Here is a 12,376-nt window from a genome sequence, read left to right as displayed (position 1 = left end):
TGCAAGAAACTGAAAACAAAAATGGGCTCCTCTTGTGTTGAGGCTTTATATGCTTTTAGATTTTAGAATATACAGGAGATACACTCCTCAAAGTGAGTCAGCCTTGGTATGACGGTTGCCAGTTTATAATTGCCAAGAAAGACTAATGCGCAGCTGCGATACTGTCAAATCTAAAGGGTCACTATCTTAAAGAGGCTAGTTGTTAGCCTCTCTAAGCTAATGCACAGTCAAGATATGAATGATACAGCAATAGCTGTATTAGATAAACAACTCACTACCCTAGTTGAATGAGTGGTTTCCCTTTCATTTGCCACTACTAGCTGCTCAGTTACCAGTGTCAAATTTTCATCGGTCACAAGCTGCCTTCAATAGAGATATAGCCTTCTGCTACATGGCCTCTGGCCTTTGTCATGCTCTACAGGCTCATATTTCCCTGTTTTACTGGTGCCATACTTTACAGGAATCTGTTATGAGCCGTATTAAGGGGTATAAAGAAATTACTTATATGATCAATTCAGTTGTAGGACATCTTGTATAATTGATAACTTGCCAGAACTACGCCGAATGCATAAAACACACTTAAAGTAACACCCTTTCGTCAAACTTAATTAGTTAATTGGATGTGACAGGTGAACTCTAGTTGACCCCTGGTCACGAGGTGAACTCTAGTGACCCCTGGTCATGAGGTGTGGGGGGAGGGGCTATAGGGGGGAGGGGGAGGAGGGGGTTAGGGGAGTGGTGTTAGGGGAGGAGTTATGGGAAGGAGTTTAGGTGGGGAGTGGTTAAGGGATGGATCTAAATATTTATTGAGTGTAAAATGAAAGATTGTTTAATGACAAAATAGGGAAAGTTTAAGTTTTAGGAGCAAAGCTGACAACATTTTGAAGTATCCTAAGTGACTAGGAATGACGAAAAAATAGCTGTTTGGCGGCTTTGCAGATCCCTGTATGGGTGAAAATAGTATAAAGTAATTAGGTAAGTCTAAATATTTATTGAGTGTATAAATGAAAGAGTGTTTAATGACGGAATAGGGAAAGTTTAAGTTTTAGGAGCAAAGCTGACAACAATTTGAAGTATCCTCGGGACTAGAAATGACGAAAAAATAGCTGTTTGGCGGCTTTGCAGATCCCTGTATGGGTGTAAAATAGGATAAAGGTCATGTATAGCCCGTGACTTTGAGGACCAATGAGATGATAGAAGGGTGGAGGGGTTTAAGATCAATAGTTGATTGAAAACGCCAGGGCAAGTATAATAAAAGTTGGTTGTTTTCAGAATAGAAAGAAAAAAAAAAAAAATGACCCTAGGTTAATAAGGATATCCTGTGAGTATGACGAGGGTGAGGGTTAAGTACCACTCTCTGCTAATCAACTTGGGTTTAAGAAAAATAGTTAATTGATAACGTCGCCGATCCTCACCCCTTTAGGGCTAATAAAATACAAGTTGGTTATTTTCAGAATAGAAAGAAAAAAAAAATGCACCACTCTCCTCTAATCAGCTAACTGGGGATCGATTCATACAGGAAGGCTGTGAACAGGGTCATGAGTATGCTCCATTGTTTTACTTCATGAGCACCAAGCATGAATGGTCTGTAGCTAATTTTAGGACGGGTGGTAGTAAGGCTGGAGAGAAAGAAACAATCAATCAGTTGAAAAAGAAATGACTTCCTAAAGCATGTTTCCTTTACACTTCAGCTGTCTCTTCTCTTCATCGTATGTGTTTATCAGCTTCCACATCCCAGAGCAGTTTGTGCATGACTGTTGGTTGCATGCACACGTCCAGCAGCCTTGTTACGAAAGTCTCATCCCATGGTCTAAGAGACAAGACAGCCACAAGTGGGAAAGGTCACATGCAAACATTCAGTTGAATAAGACACAGAGAGTGCGCCTACTCTTCTTTTTCTTAACATCCAGCTAATTATGACATATTAGTTCATATGAGATAAGAAACATAATGAAAAAAACAAAAAACTCACTTCTCTGACAGAACAATGTGATAATTTCACCCTGTTTCTTACAGAAATCAAAGTAATTATGTAAAATGTTAAAAAAGATTATTTGAGAAAACCCCTGAAACAGGTTCATATGCACAAGGAGCTGTTAATATAATCTCACACCAACAGTATATCTGCATCTCCACAGGACAAGAATAACATGTGTATGTTACTCCTCATACATTATGTTACTTTGCTGCTTAAAGATTTATTTAACTTCAGTTGAGCAGTGTAAAGAACATTTTCAGGAACCATGTTACTCATCCTTATAACTTACTAAACATCTAATTAGCTATATTCAATATGATATGCTGTATTCATTGCAATTTATTATTAATGAAGGTAATCACACACACACACACACACACACACACACACACACACGCAAACACACATAGCCAAAGACAAACAACTAAGTTTTCAGGAGTGCTGACCGTTTTCTAAGTGTTAAATCTCAGGGAAACTTCATCCAGGAGCAAATACTAAACCAGACAGATTTCTCAGCCTACTTCAAGCAGGCTACTTCTAAATAGGAATCAGCACACCTATTAACTAGCTCGGAGTGAATAAAAGTTTTAAAAATGAAAAAACAAACAAACCACCAAACAAACAAAAAAAAACCTTATTCATCCCCTGTGCTGCAACAGCAACGGTAGGAATTTTCCTGAGTGACTATGACTGTTGTGCAACAACCCAGAAGTTGATCTCCTAGGGGTGTTTAGAGTTGATATTAAGAGTTATTTAAGTTTTAAAAAATTTAATAAAAAACCTCCTAACAACATGCAAATAAATAAACTACAGTCAAAATAAAGTTTTCAAACAGAGTGCAGCATGTTCCTAAAGCACCTGAGCACCAAGTTACCTGGTGAATATACTAGCCCGTCAAATCTTCCCCTCACAGAAGGCTCTCTTCCTGGAAAGTTACGAAGACGCTACCAGAGAACCGCACGGGTACTTAATCGTCGATCTAACCCACTCATGCCCAGATCAATACAGACTGAGGACGGGTCTACTTCCTGGTCAGTGGCCTGTTGTCTACATCCCCAAAGCAAAGTAATTCATCATGTCTGCGCGTATAAAAAGGAATGCTCCTTTACTCAGAGCTCTGTACTACGCCACACCTCAGAAACGTAAAGACATTCTTAGTCATTGTTCACCCGATTTTCTTAAGACTTTGTGTGAGATTGCTCTGAATATTTTAAAGGGTAACATTAAGCTGTCACCTTCTCAATATCGGAAATTGAAAAAGCAGAAGAAAGTTATCAGACTGCTGGCTGATAGGAGAAGCGGTTTAAAACGTAAACAGCTGGCTCTCAAAAGTCAAGGAGGCGGGTTTATTCTACCTATCCTAACGGCTCTAGCACCTATAATTGGGGACCTAGTGGGTGGACTCGTCAGAAGGTAAAAAATCATGTCTCTCAGAACGGCGCAAAAAATGTTTCTCATTTCACCCCATCAGTTCAGACATTTGACTCAACCAGAGACCTCCATCAGACAAACGGCGGAGGAGGAATTAGATGGTAAAATGAGAGCTATACTCGATGAGTCAGGAATGAACTCTTATGAAAAAATTAAGAAATATAACGCTCTGTTGCAGAGATATCTCACCCTAATCAAGCAGGGTCAAATAGAGGAACCTCAAGTGACTGTGACTCTACAACGTAAAAGCGTTAATGACCCAATACCTGAATCAGATTCCACTGAGACGGATCGTGTTCACGATACCGCTCAGATAGAACTGGATGCAACAGCGAATGAGGTGTTAAAAATCCTCCCCAAGCGTGATCGTCGAAATGGAGAATACATTCTGAGAAAATTATCTGAGAGAAACGGATGGACCGCTAAGGGCGAATTTATTTACCAGGGGCAGGCTGTGAGAGGGTCTCATTTGATTGATTTGCTTAAAAATCTTTTACTCCCTTTTAAAAGAAAAACCAGTGCCCTGCAACCGACAGGTTGGATGAGTTTTCTTAATACCCTGAATGAACTGAACATACCCATATCCTCTGTGAATAACCCGCAAGCACGTGATCAGTACCAACGCCTCAGAACGGATCCGAGTGGTTTGGAGAAAAGGCCAATCGTAAAAACCAGAAAGAAAATAACCCTTTCTCCGCATTTTTTAAGACCGGTGGAGCAAGATGAAGCTGCAGGTGGACAGAGTCTGCGTAAAAGGACAAAACCTCTCCGTTGGGATACCTTATCCCCTTAAACCTCTGTAAGAAATGAATTAAAAAGACACAGTTATTTGTTCTCAATAAAGTGTTTATTGATCCCAGTTTTTTCAGAGTGTACAGTTTTCTTCTTTTTTTTTTTTTTTCATGCATTCACAATTTGTAACAATCTTTGAACATCTGTAAAGAGCAGGCTCTGTGATGAAAATAGGCACCATTCTGCTTTCTGATGCATCTCTGGTATTTTTTCACAAAGTTGGACACCATCACATCGTTTTTAAGAACATCACCACCGTAGGAAGTTAATACTTGCTGCAGAGATAGACCGCAGGCTCGTCTGCAGAGGTAATAAATACAGTGTTGACCGCATACGATGGACAGGGTGTTCTGAAGTTGGCGGTTGTGGTACAATATTTCCGAGGATCGATCTTTCAGAAATGAAACAATGTCTGACGGGTAGTGAGTAAAATCTGGAGGTAATCCATAAGAATCAAAAAAGGTGGCTTGACCATTCTCCTCCAAAGTCAGAGCTAGCCAGTGTTCTCCGGGCATGTGAGAAGGATGAGTGTTCACGATAAAGTAGGATGGTTTTGTAAACGTTTGTGCGAGTAAGGGGAGCTGGTCACAGGCCCACACGCCGCAAAACAGGTCTCCCAGTAGGTGATGCAGCAGGCTCTCGATCTCGTAGTTATTCATGCTCTCTCTTTTTTTAATAATAGTCCACCAGCACCTGTCTTCTTGAGTTGATCTCCAAAATGGAATCGTAACACGCATATACAATTAGAGTAGTGGTATGAGGTAGCGGTACTCTAAACCTCATTTCCAATCTTAAATTCCCATTGGATACAGGTGACAACGCCTCAGTATCCTCACCAGGGTTTAGATTAAAGACAAAAAGCGAATACCCATTATTAAATTCTTCACGATTGATACTCAGAGGGAGGTCTTTTAAATGGCGACCGGTAGCGATGAACATGTTGTAAAATTCTCTGACTGAAATGCCTTGGTTGAACTGCGGTTGGAATGCCTTGGCGGGGACTTGTCTGCCATCTTGGCAGAGGGCCAGATATTCTATATCCATGTGTTTAAAATTAAAAGGTGAGAGGTCGCGTCTGCCTGTGAATGCCTCGTGATGCACCATGCCTAAAACAATATATTTAGGCATCGCTCCCAAAAAGAGATTCTCCTGATTACATATCCTAGAGTTTTCAGGAATGGAGTATGTTTTCACATTCACACGTGACAGAGGATAGAGGGCATTTCCTCTCATTAAGGCGGATGTATGGCCTAAACGAACCGCCGGGGAGACGGTGACTTTTTTGACAAAAAGAGAGGCGCCTAATATCTGCAATCGGAAAGTTGAATCTCTAGCTCCCATGAGGTAGAAGGCTTCACTGGCCCTGGTTAGTTTAATTCTCATATCCACAGAGTTCAACAGAAGTCTTTCACAGAAAAAGACATCCCCGTGGAGAGGACCCATTAGATGTACTTCTCTGGAATTAGCTGTAGAGGTCGCTCTCTGGTTTAATCCTCTGTTTGGACCGTTATTGGTCACTATAGAGTCAACAGATCCGGCCGTATCTTTATAGTAAAGACCGGCGCTGAACTGACTCTTTAACGCATCTTCAGAAAAGTTGAGCAAAGTCTCAATCATGGCTCTATAAGGATGAGTGGCGCTAGACTGTGAAATTAATCTATCCCCCAGAGTAACATCGCATTGACTGAAAAGTGTATTGAGAGGATAATTGATGAGGCCCACTGGTGCATCGTTGACCAGGTCAGTTCCATCTGCATTGGTGATCTTAACGCGGAGATGTAACAAGGTATCATTCAGATCAAGATATTTTTCTCCATCTCCCGGTATAAAAAACTCAATCGGACCATTCTCAGTAATGGCCGAAAGAGGCCTAATTTCCGTGTAGACCTTATCCTCGATAGAAAGCTGAGTCATAGGTACTGAAAATAAGTCCAGTTCTGCCAGGGTGCACTCCGGGGATTTGTGATGCAAAAGAGCCATGTTTTTATTCTCTCGCCCCTGCTCCTTCTATTTATGATTCAGTGAAATATATCTCTGCTCTGTGTAGACTTCCTACCCCTAGGTCTGTTTATCCCGACTGACTTCTTCCTTTTTGCCCTCCTCTGTATTTGTAACCCTCTCACACGTTCACCAGGCGGCCGCTTCCTCGGTCTTCGTGAGAGAACCGTTATCCCTGACCCGTCTTGACCTCCTGATATTTTAGTCATGGCTTTACCTACAACATCTGAGGCTATGTTTGTGGCTGCTGTCTTCAGATATGGCTTGGCTATAGCAAAGCCTTTTTTAACTAAGGGCGCAACAAAACGGAATAATTTTGAAAATATAGACCCTATCCCGCGGCCGTACATTACAGGTGCTCCATAAAAGCCGGGCAAGGTCCCGCCTACCTGGTTCTCGTAATAGTTTACAAAGCGATGAGGGTCATCCCTCATGTTCATCTTAACCTTGTTGCTTTGTTTTGTTATCCTTTTTTCTTAACACAGGCGTCACCTATGGGCTTAATGTCTGCTCAATGTCTTACTCTCTCACTGATATCTGAGTGAATGACCATCATTTCATAACGTGCTGCGTTTTCACCGGTCGGAAATGTAATCTCACAATGGTTTTCCCGTAAGTAAAATTTACCGGAACATTTTGATCTGTTTTGATCTCGATCTGAATGTTTTCAATGTGCCTCTTTGCTACAGGTAGATAGTTGACTGGGTTAAAAGTATGCGTGATTATATCACCAAACTTCCCCTCTACTCTAACTGTTCGTAAGAGAGGTGCGTACGCATCACCGACTATCTGTGGAGCAACCACATCGCTGTAGCAATAAAACTGGTAGAAACCTGATCTTAAATCCATCGGATAAGGGGCTCTCCTTTTATCAAACACAATCCATTCACCAGACTCCACGCCTAGTATGTAGCTCAATGGTGGATAAAATCGTAGATGATACTGGGCACCTGCCTGGTACTTGAGTTTATTTTCAAACGTATCCAGGACAAAGTAAATATCAGAACCTATTTTTCTAAGCTGGTTCTCGATCTCTGTCTTTAGTTGAGTCATTTCCTTAAAGTATCCACATCCTATATTCTGGCGATGTATCTTTTCCACCCCAAGCTTCTTCCACTCAAAATAAGCCTGAGTCTTTGGGACATTGTGCCATGTATGTGGATAGGAAATCTCTGTCAAGGCCACTTGCCACGAACCTTCCAAGTCAATATGTTGTGCTAAAACCACACGAAAACTGGAGCTAGAATTATGCTTAAAGACATCGAGACTGGCGTTAGAGGGCAGGGTGATATAAAACCCCTCGTCCTCTTCCGTTCGATTCATGATGTAAAGTAACTTGTGGGGAGTAATGAAGGCTTCTTTTTATACGCCGCGAAGATCGCTGGCTCTGACCCAGCTGTTGAATTTCTCAGGCCAATTTTTCCAGCGGACAAAGACCTGTTTTATACCTCTGACGGTGCGTTGTTTTAATACCTCCTCCACTTGGTACATCTTGTCTTTATTCAGTTTAACTTTTTGGAGTTCCTCCGCATAAAAGGAACCTTCGATAGGCTCTCCATCAAAATCTTTGAGTTTGTATACACGAGGAGATCGGGCAATCTGATCAGTCACTGTAAACACCTCGTCTGTAAAACTTTGTTCATATTTTTTATCAAACACACCTCGCAGTTTAGATATTCTCACACTATCGCCTATTTTAAATCTTATCCTGGAGTCTGCGCGTCGTTGACCTGAAGTACCACCGTACAGGTTTTTAAACACTTGAAGGGTATTTTCTAAAGTCACCTGCATAGGCATCATTTTTATGCTTGAATGGTAACTATGGTTGTAACTTTTCACAAGATCCTGCAGGACATCCAGGTATCGGAGCGTGTTATTAGCAGTAAAAAATTTCCACATCCTCGTTTTTAAAGTACGGTTAAACCTCTCAATCACTGATGCTTTTACTTCACTGGGTGTAGCAAAATGTTCAATGCTGTAGCGTTCTAGTAAAGCCTTAAATTTCTTGTTAAAGAATTCTTTACCAGCATCTGTTTGAAGTTTTTTAGGGGTCTTACTTTCTCTAAAAACAGATTCAAAACCCTTCACCACCTCTGCAGCGGATTTTCTCTTGAGAGCACGAACGTACGCCTTTTTTGAAAATATGTCAATGACGGTTAATAGGTAATTATAACCATCGTTATGTTCCACCAGGGCCTGCATGTCGCAGAGATCTGCCTGGAATTGTTTTAAAGGGCTGGTGACAAAAACTCTGTTTCTCGGAAAACGGATTCTTGCAGGCTTATGTAGAGTATAGGCGTCTTGCCCTGATAAAAACTCTTGAACTTTTTCGTACATAACTTTCCTACCACTTTCATCCTGCACTGCTTTACGTAAACTCTCTACTCCCCCAAAACTACCTGGTCGACCAGGATCGTAGTAAACCTTTTTCATTAATCTCATTTCAGTCATCTTATCTTATGCAGGTTCAGACTTGTACTGATGAAAAAACATAAAACGCATGTATATTTCAATCTTATCTTTATTATATACACACATACACACGTTTATATATTCATGAACAATGGATAAATGACAGTAATTTAAGAAGTAGAAAAAGCTAAATGTTATAACAACATCGTACGTGATTACATCATTAGTCTAAATACTTATAAAATGAAAAAATGTTACATCCCTCTTCTTCAACCCTCCCAAAACTTTGTCATGGTTTGAAGTTGTTGCAGTTTCTCAGCATCCTCTCCAATCAGGTGTTCGTACATGTCCTGAATAGCTGTATTGATTTGTTTCATTACCGTCAGTTCGTACAAGTAAGCTTCAGCCACAGCCGTGACTCTCGCGTCATCCTCACGAATCCTACGTGCAGTCAAAAGATGCTGAATAGAAGCAACGAATCGTTGATTATAAAGTTTCCGCATCAGTCTGTAGTAATGGACATGGAAGAAGTCCTCCTCCATCACATCCATACATTGATGTTGTCGTAAACTAGGATGGTCCACGGTGCATCCATAGCAGCATTCTACCATGAATTTTTTGATGGTCTCATTCAAGAGGTGTAACACTGCAGTTTTTACAACTTTGATAAACCCCGAATGTACCCATCCATCAAATTCATCCTCACCCTCATCCCCCTCTTCTCCTTCATCCACGTCCTCCACTCCTCGGTCATCCCGAGTGCCAGCCGATGTACCCTGGCCTGGTGGAATCTGAGAGTCCTCCAAGTTGTCAGACTCAGCTTCCTCCGGTATTACGGCCATGGTGTTGATGCTAGATCCTACCCGGCAGAGCGTTACGAGGCTGTCATCGGGTGCCGTGGGGGAGAACTCAATCTCGGGTGAAGAGGATGGTAAGTACTCGGGTGATATTGATCGTGAGGGAGGGTGGTACGGCTCCAGGTCATAGTCTGGTGATCGACACTGCGGCGATACGGATGCCTCAGATGGACTCCCTGGTTGCACCAAGAGCGAGGGAGAAGTATCCACCGAACAGCAATCAGGGATCTCCCCGCACTTGGTCTTCTGAATATTAGTACTCATCCTGCTCTCGGTGTTGGTTGCAGAGTTCCTGACCATGCTGCAATGTCTCTTTATAAACCTAAAGGTTAGGGGGTGTGGTTAATGTCTAGGGGGTGGAGGATGAGGAGGAGGAGGTAGTACTTGATTGGCGGTATGTCTATACAGCCAGTGTTTTCTTGACTGCCAGAATTTCAACCCAATTCTGACAGCTGCGGAAGAGCGAGGAAATCCGCTCCGCTATTTCATCCATCTTCTCCATCCATGCTGCGTGAGGTAGTGCTAGCATCGTTCTAAACACACCACAGTCAGAGTTAAAACACTCAAGAACAAAAAGATCCCCGTCTATCTTATCACTAGATTCCCGGGAGCTTGCACGAAAGAACCAGCGACCACTGACTGCTGTTTTCGATTGCCACACCGCACTGAAAGCCATCCTTGTTTGGGCTATCTCGGTGTCATTTAGAGGAGTCATCACTCTCGGGCGTTTAACAGGAGGTCCCTGGCTTTCTCCTGATTCTACCTTCACTGGTGCCTCTTCCCGAAATCCTCCAGGACGATGACGAGGGGTTGCTAGCTTCAACACTCCCCAGTCGTTGGAGGTTAGCATACCCACGCTGGTCAGAGGCCCCAGAGTCTCATCATTTTCGTCGAGCTGATACAGACAGAGCTCGCCTATTTCATACCTGAACACATACCCCCATTTTCCACGCATTCCATAGGGCTCCAACGACCATTCTTCCTGTAGAGATTCAGGCGGAGGCTGCTGCGTTCTACACAGGAACACCGTACACCTTTTGGGAGCATCTGGCACCAATGGAGGATCTTGATATAAAGTTACCGGAGTCTCACAAATGAGAGAGCGCCGAGTAAATAACCTCTCCCCCATCTGCGAAGATTTCTCTTCTTCTTCTTTCACTCTGCTTATTGTCCTAATCATCCTGAATCAGTTATCTTCACACTGATATTGCGCTCTACATACAGATTCGTTCAGGGTTTTATACATTACCAAAACCCCACCCTTCTATCATCTCATTGGTCCTCAAAGTCACGGGCTATACATGACCTTTATCCTATTTTACACCCATACAGGGATCTGCAAAGCCGCCAAACAGCTATTTTTTCGTCATTTCTAGTCCCGAGGATACTTCAAATTGTTGTCAGCTTTGCTCCTAAAACTTAAACTTTCCCTATTCCGTCATTAAACACTCTTTCATTTATACACTCAATAAATATTTAGACTTACCTAATTACTTTATACTATTTTCACCCATACAGGGATCTGCAAAGCCGCCAAACAGCTATTTTTTCGTCATTCCTAGTCACTTAGGATACTTCAAAATGTTGTCAGCTTTGCTCCTAAAACTTAAACTTTCCCTATTTTGTCATTAAACAATCTTTCATTTTACACTCAATAAATATTTAGATCCATCCCTTAACCACTCCCCACCTAAACTCCTTCCCATAACTCCTCCCCTAACACCACTCCCCTAACCCCCTCCTCCCCCTCCCCCCTATAGCCCCTCCCCCCACACCTCATGACCAGGGGTCACTAGAGTTCACCTCGTGACCAGGGGTCAACTAGAGTTCACCTGTCACATCCAATTAACTAATTAAGGCTGCGGCTACACGGAAACGTTTTTCACTGTAAACGATACTTTTTCTTATCGTTTCGCTGTCGCGGCCACACGGAGCCGGCGTTCCCACTACCCCAAAACGATAGTTTTTGAAAACGGGTTCCAGAGTGGGAAAGTTTGAAAACGGCCTCGTTTCGTTTCCATTGTTACAGCTAAAACGTTTTTGCGTCAGTCACACGTTGACGCTGTGAGCCAATTTTAACACTTCTCTATTGTCTCACAGCGTGGCGTGACACAGCGGCGTGTGTACTGCATCGTTTCATCGTTTTCATCCGTTCTCGTCTGGACAGCAGCGCGTTTCCGTGTGGTCGCAAGAATTTTCGTACCCGTTTTCAAAAAAAACCTCGTTTCGTTTTCGTGTAGCCGTAGCCTTAGTTTGACGAAAGGGTGTTACTTTAAGTGTGTCATAAACAATAATAGGATTACTATTGTACTCCTTTCATGGACTCAGATGCAGTTTTACCTGCAGGTAAATACTACTGAACAATTTCTTAAAAGAAATCCATCTACATTATCAGTATTGTATGGCGAAGTGATGCATGAGCTCACTTAATATGGCTGTCAGGGGTAAAAAAGGAAGTTTGGCTATTATCTCCTTGAAATCAGCTCAAAATAAAAGAACAAACATGCTAACCTCTCTTTTTAAAACGTCCTTTTGGTTCTGCCGGAGCCCAGCTATTAGTCTGACCGTGAAGTCATAACCTCACCTGTATGAACTATCAGATCACATCTATATATGTAGGCCAGTTCACTAAAGTGAGACCAGAGTGCAATGCTTTTAGTGACTACTTTAGGCTTTGTTTGTGGACAGAAAAAACCTTTGCAGAAGCAGAAAAGAGAGACATCAAAGTGTACAGTGCAGGGTATTAGTGTCGTTGTTAGTCATAACGTACAAAAATAGTCTCATCAAACACTCTGAAAGGTACATAACTTCCATTAATTTTTTTTAATTGCAAGTGTTCAAATGTGCAGCGAACCTGAATTAAAGGTGTTTTCAATTTTTCCTTTGATTTACAGCAAAGAACAAACAA

The sequence above is a fragment of the Odontesthes bonariensis genome, chromosome 14, assembly GCF_027942865.1.
Source record: "Odontesthes bonariensis isolate fOdoBon6 chromosome 14, fOdoBon6.hap1, whole genome shotgun sequence".
In the NCBI taxonomy this organism is placed as follows: Eukaryota; Metazoa; Chordata; class Actinopteri; order Atheriniformes; family Atherinopsidae; genus Odontesthes; species Odontesthes bonariensis.
This window is presented reverse-complemented; position numbering follows the sequence as displayed.